The sequence below is a fragment of the Sphaeramia orbicularis genome, chromosome 9 (assembly GCF_902148855.1).
Source record: "Sphaeramia orbicularis chromosome 9, fSphaOr1.1, whole genome shotgun sequence".
NCBI classification, from domain to species: Eukaryota; Metazoa; Chordata; class Actinopteri; order Kurtiformes; family Apogonidae; genus Sphaeramia; species Sphaeramia orbicularis.
The window spans coordinates 40,886,337-40,899,935 of record NC_043965.1 but is presented as its reverse complement, the minus strand read 5'-3'; the positions used below and the strand labels follow the sequence as shown (position 1 = coordinate 40,899,935).

At 35.4% G+C, this 13,599-nt stretch overlaps 1 protein-coding gene across 1 annotated transcript in view; it reads left to right on the top strand.

Annotated features, from left to right (window-relative positions):
• Positions 1-13,599, top strand: part of zmat4a (zinc finger, matrin-type 4a) — a 434,438-nt gene that overhangs the window by 321,946 nt on the left and 98,893 nt on the right. The gene's annotated exons all lie outside the window — the stretch shown is intronic.

The window sequence follows — 13,599 nt, the reverse complement described above, 5'->3', positions numbered from 1 at the left end:
CTCAGGATAATCATGCATTGTTTATTGCATAGATGTCGTGTCCAAAGCATGCGTGCTGAAAAATTCCATATATTGACAGAAACAATAAAATTAGACCCACATATTTTGAATATGGTGTACGGACACTACTTGGTGGACGGACTCTACAAGATTGGAATGGAAATCTGGCTTACCACATGGTGGCATCTCTGTTAGATCTGTAACTAAGTCTTCCTGGTACAGGAGGAAATAAACATTTGTGAACAAGTTAGAACAATATATCTATAAGGCATATCCGCCATATTATTGATGGAAGTATATTGGTGTACGGACACTACATGAATTTTGGTGAGCAACGCACCATTGAAAACATACGGTTCGACATAAACATCCGTTTGTCACATTGTTACCAAATTTTCTGCAGCCAGGGAGCATACCAAAATCTGTCTAGTTGTGCATATTTAGTCATAATAATAATAATAATAATAATAATAATAATAATAATAATAATAATAATAATAATAATAATAATAATAATCATAATAATAATAATAATAATAATAATAATAATAGTCATTTAGTCATAATAATACTGAAATAACAGGCCTACATTCTATTATTCCAATTAAAGGGCTGTAAAAGAAGGGTTTTCAGAACAAAATGATTGATTGTCTTAATACTGAAAATAAGAATTGATAAACAAACAGCTGTTCAACAAAAATGATCAATAAATGAAAAGCAACGTGATGTGTGTATTTTGTAAAACACAAAAAAAAAAAAGACACAGGAGTTGAGTAGTAATTACTTATTGTGTTACAAAATATTATGTACAATAATTGTGCTCTCTTATAACAATAAAATTGTGCACATGTTTTCACGCTGATTGGGTCGCCATTTTATCAGTTTTTATCCGATTTTCTTCAAATTTGGAGGATTGCAAGATCTAGTAATAAGATGGCCAAAGAAACATTTTTTTGGGAATAGTCTTAGGGATATCTTTTTGCAATACTGATTAATAACTGATGCAAATATACTTGTACACCTTGATTGTGATCAGGCCGTTAGCGTTGCAATTGTTATTTATCCTTGAGCTTTTTTAACAGAATACATATTTTCATTCCTTATTTTGCAAATTAAAGTGGCTGCGAGCCTTCGGGATGACACTTTAATGTACTTGAGTGGACAGAGGGCCCTGGTGGTAGAGGAGAATAGATTGATCTTCATGGTTCAAGCCCTTTTTCATCAGATATAATCAAGCTGAAGTGTCCGCAAGCAACACCCTGACTGCATAATGGCTTCAGGGCAATGACTGCCCTTGACTTCTGATCTGCCTCTTAGGAAAGTGAAACTGATTTCCCTAAAGTAATCAATGAAATATGACACTATTATTTATTAATAAACTCCGACTCTAGCCTTTCCTGACAGTGACTTCAGAAATATATCTAATGAGGACTGGGGGGTGAATGAGTGTCAGAGGACCACCTTATGGTTACTGTTCAATACGGTTAATTGAATATTTCTGTACACAAACCATAAATCTGTCCTTTATTTTCTGTTTATATTTTACTCATGTATGATTTGTTTTGGGAATATGCAAACCAACCCAGTCACCATAACATTGCACATTGTTATTTACTCTTTAGTATGATGAGAAACTATACAATAAATAATTACCTCCGCCAAGGAGGTTATGTTTTTGCCAGGGTTTGTCTGTTTGTCTGTCCGTTAGTGTGCAACATAACTCAAAAAGTTACGGACAGATTTGGATGAAATTTTCAGGGTTTGTTGGAAATGGAATAAGGAAGAAATGATTAAATTTTGGTGGTGATCGGTGGTGGGGGGACCCACGGGGGGACCACTGATCAGCCTTGGCGGAGGTCTGCGCTCTCCGAGTGCTTCTAGTTCTGATCCTAGTTTTTGCCCAGGGATCATTTGTGGAAACGGTGACATGGCTGCCGAGCATCAGTATGATGGGATCTGTAACAACCATGTCACATCCATCCACTGCCACATTTTGTGTTTTTGTGTCAGCTGTTATTGTTTTAGATCCACAATACCAACATTTATGAATAAGAGGAGAATTAGTAATAGTAAGTATATAAGTTTATTACTAATAAAGTACTGGTACTGACCAGATCATCATGGGTAATGTCATGTCCGTCCACCAGCAAAAGTTTTCACATACACGTGCTATTCAAAACCCACTAGAAGCACTCGGAGAGCGCAGACCTCCGCCAAGGCTGATCAGTGGCCCCCCCTGTGGGCCCCCCCACGCCAAGGAGGTTATGTTTTTGCCAGGGTTTGTTTGTTTGTTTGTCTGTCTGTCTGTCTGTTTGTCTGTCCGTTAGTGTGCAACATAACTCAAAAAGTTATGGACAGATTTTGATGAAATTTTCAGGGTTTGTTGGAAATGGGCCCCCCCACCCCCAGTCACCACCAAAATTTAATCATTTCTTCCTTATCCCATTTCCAACAAACCCTGAAAATTTCATCCAAATCTGTCCATAACTTTTTGAGTTATGTTGCACACTAACGGACAGACAAACAGACAAACAAACCCTGGCAAAAACATAACCTCCTTGGCGGAGGTAAATATTTCTGAAAATATAGCTTCCACTGTCAAATAATATCAGTAGTCTGTGCACAAATGTATTAGCATTATTTCAACACAGTTCTACGCATTTCTTACAACTCTTTTTTTTTTTTTTTTTTTTTTTACAAAAATGGCCACTCATTTGACCCCCTAAATAAATTTTAGCCAATATCTACGTGGATTTTATGAAGTATTACATTTTTGGGTAGGTGTATAGCTTAAAACTTATACTTTGAAGGCTTCAACATTTCTGCTTATTATTGCAAAACACTGCATTTAATCTGTAGGTTTTATAAAGGAATGACTGGCACTAACAGAAGGGCCTAACAGATGGTAGTTACTTAAAAGAAACATGCAAAAGCATGGTGTGATCCTAGAAGGGTCTTTATTTAGAAATTGTTTTCCCATTCCATATCCTTCTGAGACCCAGTAGCTAGTGATGTTCGATACCACAGATTTCCTTTCCCATCCAATACCGAGTGAAATTCAGGCTGGTACCGACGATACAGTTCCAATACATATACTTTGTACAAATACACTTAATGTCTGGGAAATCTAAAAAAAATAAAAAATAAAAATGTGTATTTCAAATCATTTCTTAATAAAGAATATAAGACATGAGAGTAATTATTGTTTAACCCTTTCATGCATAGTGGTCCCTACAGTGGACAATTATTCTACAGCTGTTCTCTTATATATTCATGGATTTTATTGTTTTAGTTCCATATCAGCCAACACAGTGGATCATCCCATACACTGACATTCACACCATTACTGTAACTTTACTGTTTTTGATAAACCTCATCTGCACTAACATGTTTTAGTGTAAATCAATTGCTTGTTATTATTATTAGACTGTATTTAACAGGGTTGTTTTTTTTTTTTTTTAAGTTGTTTTTTTGCATATTATCTCCATAAAGTGATTAATAATTAGTATTAGAGTGTGTTAAAATGTGACATCAGAAAACATCAGATTAGCAACATTAAAAAAAAAAGAAAAGTTCATAGTTTTCACACAGTATGTCGGTAAATACACGTTTCTTTGCTTCAAAAATTAAACGTATGGTGTCCAGCTGAATGGACATTTTTGCAACTCCATGAAAAATAGGTTCATTAAAAAAAAGTTGAATCGCATTTTTTTTCATGCCTAAAGAGGAATAAAAACACTTAGGAAAAAAAAAATCTTGATTAGGTTCTCATAATTCATGCATGAAAGGGTTCATTATTAAGAATTATTATAAAAATGAAAACTTGCATATTAATTCACGTTACATGAAACATGAAAATACTGAACATTCAACAGTGACACTTTCCCTCATTCACGAGTTTTTGTTAAGGATCAATAGCATATTTACTGTTTTCCCCTTTGGTCTGTTCTGTTTTTTGCTCAGTACAGACTGAATGAATCAGAGTTGACTGACCGAGAGGCGTGACAGTTCACACTTACCCAGGCGGAAGAAAAAGTAGTTCCCACTGTCACGCCGCATGATGTAATAACGGTGCAATATGTAATAATGTAATAATTTTTCACCTCATTATGTAATAACGCTGCATTTGTAATAAAATTCTTGAACCCATTTAGTACTAAACTTTGCCGCATTTTGTAATAACTCATACGTATTATGTCTTCCAAATTTCAGTGCACCAGTAAGTTTCTTGTCAGTAATACTTAAGTAGCGCAGCTTTTGTCTCTAGTTTGCAAATTCATTCTCTATTATAATGAACATAGTTACATTAGATTTAGCTTTTACAGTTTTTTTTTTTTTTTTTTAATGAATTCTGATTAAGCTGTAATGTTTAATGTTGTTCTGCTGATATGATGATTTTTTTCAGTCAAGGAATCAATTTTACATAACGCACCAAATTATCACATTTCCTTTAAAAAAAAAAAAAGAAGTGCTTCACCTGCATTTTGTAATAACTGTTGCAATACGTATAAGCTATTACAAAATGCGGCAACGTTCATTACAAAATGCCTTCAAGAAATGTATTATAAAATAGTGTTATTTCATAATGAGGTGAAAAATTATGACATTATTAGATATTGCACCGTTATTACATAATGCAGCGCTACACCCAATTGCATATCATTTGGACAAAATCCCAATAGTTTAGCTACTTTGCACTGTGTTCGTGTTATACATTACCTCAAATGACCGAAGTATTGATATTTTGATTTGTGAATTGATTCTGGAGTGTAAAGATCTGGTATCGGAGATATCAATATTTCAGTATCATCACAACCAGCGATGCATTTTTGTCCTTTGTAGGGGAAAAGAGTTTTACTACAACTTAAGAAAAATAAAATAAAAAAACAATGCCCACTGCAAAGGACATTCCATAGCAGTATCAACATTTCCTGAAAATGTCATCAAAATCTGCCCCCCCCCCCCCCATCATCACCAAAATGTAATCATTTGTTCCTTGTGCCAGTATTAACATTTCCTGGAAATTTCATCAAAATCTGCCCCCCCCCCCATCACTACCAAAATTGAATGATTTGTTCCTTGTGCCAGTATCAACATTTCCTGAAAATTTCATCAAATTCTGCCCCCCCCCATCACCACCAAAATTTTGTCATTTGTTCCTTGTGCCAGTATCAAGATTTCCTGAAAATGTCGTCAAAATCTGCCCCCCCCCCCCATCATCACCAAAATGTAATCATTTGTTCCTTGTGCCAGTATCAACGTTTCCTGACAATTTCATCAAAATCTGCCCTGTCCTACCCCCCACCTCGATCACCACAAAAATGTAATAGTTTCCTTGTGCCAGTTTCAACATTTCCTGAAAATGTCATCAAAATCTGCCCCCCCCCATCACCACAAAAATGTAATCATTTGTTCCTTGTGCCAGTATCAACATTTCCAGAAAATTTCATAAAATTCTGCCCCACCCCCCACCCCCCACCACCACCAAGATTTTGTCATTTGTTCCTTGTGTTAGTATCAACATTTCCTGAAAATTGCATCAAAATCTGCCCCCCCATCACCACCAAAATTTAATCATTTGTTCCTTGTGCCAGTATCAACGTTTCCTGACAATTTCATCAAAATGTGCCCTGTCCTCCCCCCCCCCAAGAACATCACCAAAATTTTGTCAGTTTTTTCTTGTGCCAGTATCAACATTTCCTGAAAATTTCATGAAAATCCATCCATAACTTTTTGAGTTATCTTGCACACAGACAAACCCTGATGAAAACATAACCTCCGCCGTCACACTTGGCAGAGGTAAAAAAAACAAAACAAAACAAAACAAAAAAAAAACAACTGTTGCTTCATGCTGTTTCCAATCAGGGAAATTATTTAATGTAAAAAAGCCCAAACTTTTACTTTCCTGGGTCTTGGGAGGATATTGATGTCTTTATGGAAACAGTAATAGTCCAGACTGTGTAGGCAATAATGTGTGTTGTATTAAAATACACAGATGAGCATGTATTATTGATCGGTACAGACATGATTACAGCTGAAACACTGCAGACAGTTTCCAAGTCTACCCCCGTTGAACTGAACTTAACACTTGTGACTGCAGCTGTCAGTTCGTCTCTCAGCGGAGTCCACCAGCGATGTCACAAGCTGTTAATTTTACAGGAGGAGGAAAAGGAGGAGATCTGATGCTTATCGTCTCCCAGTCACAATATGTCGATAACAATTACACAATATTATTCCAGCCGGTGGAGGGCCAGCTGCCAGAAGAGCAGAAGGAGCCCAGAGGTGTTGTAAAGGGCATCTGAGCGTGACCGCGCCAAATGGGAGAAACAGCTGATTGGACACGGACCTTTAACTTCAGGCCTGATTGGTTCTTTATGCCTGTAGGTGTGTGCTGTGGCTGGTGGAGGGCAAATCAAGAACTGCAGTTCAGTCCAAATAATACTTGTCATTTGTGAAATTCAGTTTGAAAAAGTCATCGCAGGTCATGCTTCGGTACCAAAACATTCACTTCTGCTTCGGAAAAGATGATGTGTAACTTAAATGCACAGTCATTTCTACATGTGAGGATCCTCTCAACCCAAACTATAAAATGTAATATTAGTAGAGGATGTGTGAAGTTGCATAAGGTCATGGGAGCTGTTGTTTTCACTCTATTAGATTAACCCATAAAGACCCAAACAGTCAAAACCATCTACTGATGTAAACTGTTTAACCCTCCGGTATCTGGGTGCACCTTTTAGGCACACTTTGCACTTCGTTTTAAAAAACTTATTATTATTTTTCACAATTGAACCCTTTCATGCATGAATTATGCGAACATTAGTCAAGATATTTTTCCTGAGTGTTTTTATTCCTCTTTAGGCATGAAAAAACCATGCAATTTAGTTGTTTTTTTTTTAGGAGTTACAAAAATGTCCATTCAGCCGGACCCCATGTATTTAACTTTTTTTTTTTTTTTTTTTACATATTATCTCCATGAAATAAATAATAACTAGTATTAGAGTGTGTTAAAATGTGGGAAAACATCTGATGAGCAGCATTAAAAATGTTTTTTATTGCATAGTTTTCCATATCACTTTCTGATATTAGGTTTTAAATACGTGTTTCTTTGCTTCAAAAGACCCTGTTTTGTTGATTTATACTAAAACATGTTACTGCAGATCCGGTTTATCAAGAACAGCATAGTTGCAGTAACGGTATGAACTGCACTGTATGTGATGATGCATAAGTGTCCACTGTATTGACTGATAAAATCCATGAACATACAAGAGAACAGCTGTAGAATAGCTGTCCACTGTAGTGACCACTGTGCATGAAAGGGTTAAATAAGGTTAGAATTCAAAAGTTGTTAATTTTTGCATGATCTTTAAAATTCTGGCCACCAACTAAAATGTGCACATTGTAAACAAAAGAAAATTACCAGACTAGCATCTGTCTCCCAAGTGTGCCTAAAACGCACTATTTCCTCCATTTAATATGTATGATTAGGGCTGACCTTGATTTACAAAAATAAAATCAAATTAGAGCAGAAAAATAAATCAATATATAATATTTAACAGTTTGATTTATAGGTGTGCATTTTACGCACACTTGGTGACAGATACTAGTATTTTTGAACATTTGACCTAGCGCCAAAAATAATAATGCAAATTAACCAATTTTGCTGTTAATCATTGACATATGCCAGGATGAAAAAAATCAAATAATATGTGATCCACTTTTTATGTAGTATATTGAAAAAAAAAAATGTTTTTTTGTGTTTTTTGCATCCAAAAAAATGGTTTGTTTACATTACAAACACGGCATTTAAAGGGTTAAAAAATGTGACAATTATTGGGTATTTGGTATTTTTATTTACGGCTCAAGTTGACGAAATAGAAAAAACTGTAAAAGAATTAAAAACAAACTGTATGAAATTTTTTTCACATTATTCCACAAGTGTGCCAAAAAGGCACACTTGGTGCTTAGTAAGGGCCTTGGTGGACTGGATACCGGAGGGTTAATACCTGTTGATCCACTAATCGTATCAATACATGTAAATAAGTTTTGTAAAATACAATTTGTCATCTTTTCATGGTCATCAGGTATGACCCATTTGGATGTTCAGAGGCTCCGTAGTTTCCGTGGAAACACCGTCATCTTCTACAACATTGATTCACCAGTAAAACCCATGGAGTTGGATCAATGACAGTGGATGGAGACACATAATTTTTGTGCTCAGTTAAAGATATATTTGCTGAAAAGGTACATTTTTCTTCAGTTTTCACTGTTTTTGATATAATAACATCAGCTTTTATGAACATCTGCACTGTAAGACCGGATAAGTTGAGTTTACTTAAAAAATTTGAGTACAGCAGTTGCCTCAAAAATTTTAAGTAATGAGTAATGAAAACTTGAGTGTATTAAACCTAAATGCTTGATTTGAATGGAATTGCTATTTTTAGTACAACACACTAAATGCCAAGTTAATTTAACTTAAAATTTGTTGCAATGTCAATTGTTCTGCATAATCATTAGACTTAATATCATCAGTTCATTGCACACATTTCCATGCTGTTTTAAATTAAATCAATATGCAATATAAATTGCTTTTTATAATTATTCAGCTTAAAATATTGTAGCGTGGATGGAAGTTAGACAGGAAGTTAACTCAATGTAATTTGCCAGTACAGGAAGTGCTTTTAATTTGACAAGCAATTGAAATTCACATTATACTAGAACAGTCCTAAATGAAGAGTATATCCATGGTTCTTCCTCTGGCTCTGACTCATGGTGCAGCTCTACAAAAATACAAAAACAAACACAAAAAGACCAATAAACATTGCCATACACACATTAAGTCCAAATTAACACTAACACCACAACCCTGCTGAACCCCTGCACAGAAAAATAACACATTTTCAACAACATGCCCAATACCCACAATGCAATGCAAAGATAAAAAGGTGTGGTCATGACTAAAACTGAGTGATTTAAATCCATTCAACTTAAACTTTTTCATACTTTCAACTATGTCTACAAATTAGTAGAATATACTGAACATTTTATAGTAATGTAAATAAAACTTAAATCATTTCAGTACATTGTAATTAAAGCATTTCAGTAAATACAAAGTCCAGGCTTACAGTGTATGTGATCAGTAAAGCAAATATACGAAAATACCTGATTTTCATTGAAAAAACTGCAAAATAAAGAAGATAATATTACAATAAATGGTGATAAAATGTTTAAGATAGCTTAAATAGAAAGAAAACTTCATTTGGGAACTGCCACACAAGTAGCTCTAGGTCTTTATGGGTTAAAATTCTTTATTTGTTAGTATAGATCACACATGTAGACATGAGAATTCAACCCACTTACTTTACCAACATCCTGCTGGTGAAGCTAAACAATGGAAAAAAAAAGGTCAAAATCTGTTGCAAACTAAAGGACTAATTATAAATATAGATTCCCTGACGTCGTTTAATCTTTTGTTTAATATATAGTTCACACACATAGACATGCACCACACACCAAAACTGACCTTCTGCATTTAAACCATCACCAGAACATGCAGGAACACACCACACACTGCAGACTAGGAGCAGTGGGCTTGCTACATAAGTACCCAGGGAGCAAATGGGGGGTTAGCCAACAACTTTCTGCCAGTCCAGGAAATTGAACCGGCAACCCTTTGGTCAGAAGCTGACTCTCCAGCCTTCTAACCCGGGTAGAAATCAGTCCAAATCATGTTTACAGACACTGAAATGTGGAAATTATAAAATAAGAACACAGATGGTCTTTAGTCTGAAGTGGGATGGTGTGTTTACAGCTTCTCACATTTTATATGGCAATGGCTATGACCACAGAGCCAATCAAATGTTAGCATTTGTACGAGAGCCAAACATAGATGCTGTTCCATAAACCGGCTAAAATTTGCTTAGAGGTCTTATTTATGTCTTTGTGCATAAGAAAATCAATATAAGTGAATCCCCAAAGGGACTTTGTGTTGGTAAATACAAGTTATGCAAATTTACAGGATTTCAGTTCTGTTGCAACATATTGATGGTCATATGAACTATGTTTTCAGCTCAAAAATGTCCAATTTCATCACAATTAATGCTATATTTTCATGTCACAAATGGCCAAGTTATATTTGAACTGAATTTACCTGAAAAACAAATATTCTATTCTTTTAGATTCCCCATTTTTTCTTACAGATTCTGTCCTACATATCACATGTTTTATTTTTACAGGTTGCAATCTGGAGTATGGTGCTGATCCATCCTGCTTATGTTACACCAATACATACATTAATAATGTCACACGTCACTTTTTAAATCAACAGTTTTCTAATAATAAGCATTTTTATAAAGAAATAACAATTCTATATTGTTATTTACTCTTTAGTATGATGATAAACTATACAATAAATAATTATGATACTGGTTTTTGCACAGGGATCATTTCCGAGCATCAGTATGATGGGATCCGTAACAACCATGTCACATCCGTCCACTGCCACATTTGGTGTTTTTGTTCAGCTGTTATTATTTTAGATTCACAATACTAACATTTACGAATAAGAGGATAATTAGCAATAGTAAGTATATAAGTTTATTACTAATAAAATACTGGTACTGACCAGATCATCATGGGTAATGTCACGTCCGTCCACCAGCAAAAGTTTTCACATACACGTGCTATTCAAAATCCAATATTTCTGAAAATAGAGCTTCCACTGTCAAATAATATGAGTAGTCTGTTCACAAATGGATTAGCGTTATTTCAACACAGTTCTATGCATTTCTGACAACTTTTTTTTTTTTTTTTTTTTACAAAAAATGGTCACCCATTTGACCCCCTAAGTAAATTTTAGCCGAAATGCATTTTATAATAACAGCCACCAGGATTTCTATGTGGAAAACATACTCTTTCCTGAGTTCTGTTCTGTTCTGAGAAATAATGTGCAACACCAGGTACTGGTGGATTGGAATCTGAACATCAACAAATGATGAACACAAAACAAACTCCATGATAATGTTATAAAATTACCCTTTAAATATTAGTAAAAGGGATATGACGCTACTTTTTTGTTTATGCATTTGGCAGATGCTTTTTTCCAAAGCGACTTACAGGGGAAAACCAATCAAATCACTCAATCAGTCAAATTTTATTTATATAGCACCACATCACAACAAAAAAGTTATCTCATGACACTTTATATATAGAGTTGGTCAAAACCAGATTCTAAGCCAATTTACAGAAACCCAACTTAAAGGTGATCAGGGCTGGTATGGTGTTACATATTTGTCTGAAATTCAGAATTGAAAATATAGAATATTTGATATAAATACATAAGTTTACAAAACATATTACATCCTTTGTATTATCAGAAATGAAAATGTTACCTATCACAGCTCTAAAGCATCTCTATGTTCAGTATCATCTGTTTTACACAAGACTTAGCTCACTGTGGTAGGAAGAAATACACACGCCAACATCAACACAGTCATTACGACGAAGCTGAAAATGTCAGCGTGCTGGCTGCACTATTCAGCACTTGGGCTAATGAGCGTTTCTCTCTGGCGATTATCAATTAGTAATGAAGTGGCAAATCATCCAATCAGGGAAAACCAGCTCTGTGAGCCTGTGGATAGGAGAATGGGACCGCAGGAGGCGAATTGGGAGGGGAAGGCATGGATGGATGCAAGCAGGCAGAGGGATGCAGATGCTTCTTTACTTCCACTTTGCAGATTTCGTCTCTTTTTTTCCGCCTTTCCCTTTTCTCTGACCTCCAGCACACTCCTCACACACCTCTGGGCTCTCGGAGAAAATGTGCAGTCTGACTCTGAAGATTGCCATGTGATGAAATATTCAGCAGCCCCTATAAAGGAGGAGGTGCCGTCATCCCGGGGCTGCAAATTGTTGTCTATGCAGAGCTGAGGAGTCGAGGAAAAGTTGATAGCCAACAAATGATGAGGAAAAAGAGAAAGCGAGGAGAAGCATGAGAGGGCAGGCCATTAGCACTTCACTGCTCTGTGTTTGGATTCTAGAGAGAGACACCCTTCAGGGGTCATCTGAACCCACTGCCCAGTCAGCTCCTCCAACACACTTTGACCAGATGATAGAAAAACACACTCCCTTTTATAAAAAGAGTACTTTAAATGTTTTATAGCCGTGTGTATATACAGAGGGAGTGTAGAGTACTATGTGTTCTCTGTACTGAATGAGAAAATATAGCCTCACTTTGCTGCATGTTGTAAAATTGATGGCACTTGTTCACCTGCATTCTTTCACATGGTTTTAAATCTTTTCAAACTTTAACATTTTAGTGTATATAATAAATTGGGTACAATATTCAAGAGTCAGAGGCTGATTTTGTCGGATGCTCATTCAGTTTATAGAGTATAGTAGAGATGAGAGGTCTTATTCACTGATACAGAACTCTAATGTTTGCCGAAATTGAAAATGAATTTGCAGTGGATAGTCCATTAAGGCTCTAATGGAGATGGATTATGTAAGCCTCTCCCTGCTATTTCTGCAGTGGAGTTAAACAAAGGTGACTCTGTTTTTATCCAAACTTAATTTTATTCATTTTTCCTGACATTAAGACAAATAGGAATAAGTGTAACATGACATTTCAGCTCCTTTCCCACCTGAAATTGCAACATTATTAGTCGTATTTATTATAGTTATTCAGTGACTGGACATTGAATTACTATCCTTATATTTAAGAGAGCAATTCATCACCCAAACCGAGGCATGACACTATCGAACTGGACTGTTGGTCCCATGTGTGTTCAATACATATTGTATGTTGCATTTTCTAGTCATAAATCAACACTGTCACGTAGAATCTCATGTTGGCAACAATGAGTGAGTAACAGCAAATTGTTGATAATGAATTTTTGGGACTCCCTATGACTCACGAGAAACCATGTGAGGTAAAAACTCAGGCTTCTTTGTGATCTGTAAACTTTTCAACACCTTTTCTTTATTTTTGCAATCTCATATGGACATCCACAAAAAAGTAATTCCTTCTGATCCCTTGTGATCTAATATGAGATAAATATGTAATCAATGAAAATCATGCAAAACTATTTAACTATAATCTCTGAATTTAAAAGGGGTTCTATGCAGTATCGATATCGTAAACTCTCAACAGTAGGGGGATGTCATGTACCAGAACCACCAACAGATGAATCGTTAAAAGATCACGATCTCCAGTAACACACGTACACGATCTCATTTCTAAACACGGACGATTCTTAAGCATTTTATTTCATGGGCTGCGTTACAAACAAATGCCCACAAACGCAGAACTGCCTCCTCCTCTCTCAACCAGTAGTAAAGTATCTTTACAATGAAAAAAATAAATAAAATAAAGTTTAGCTAAATATGACCCTTTTAAACCTGTAAAGTCTGAACCATTAAATCATTCACAGAAAATTCCAGTTCTTTGAAACTGGAGCTTTTATTGGTCCTTCTGAACAACCAAAAACAATTTTTTTTCAAATATCAATTTCCATGTATGAGTTTCAATTTAATTTCATATTTGATACATTAGGGTTAAATGCTGAAATATTATTTTTGAACAAACAAAAACATAATATAACA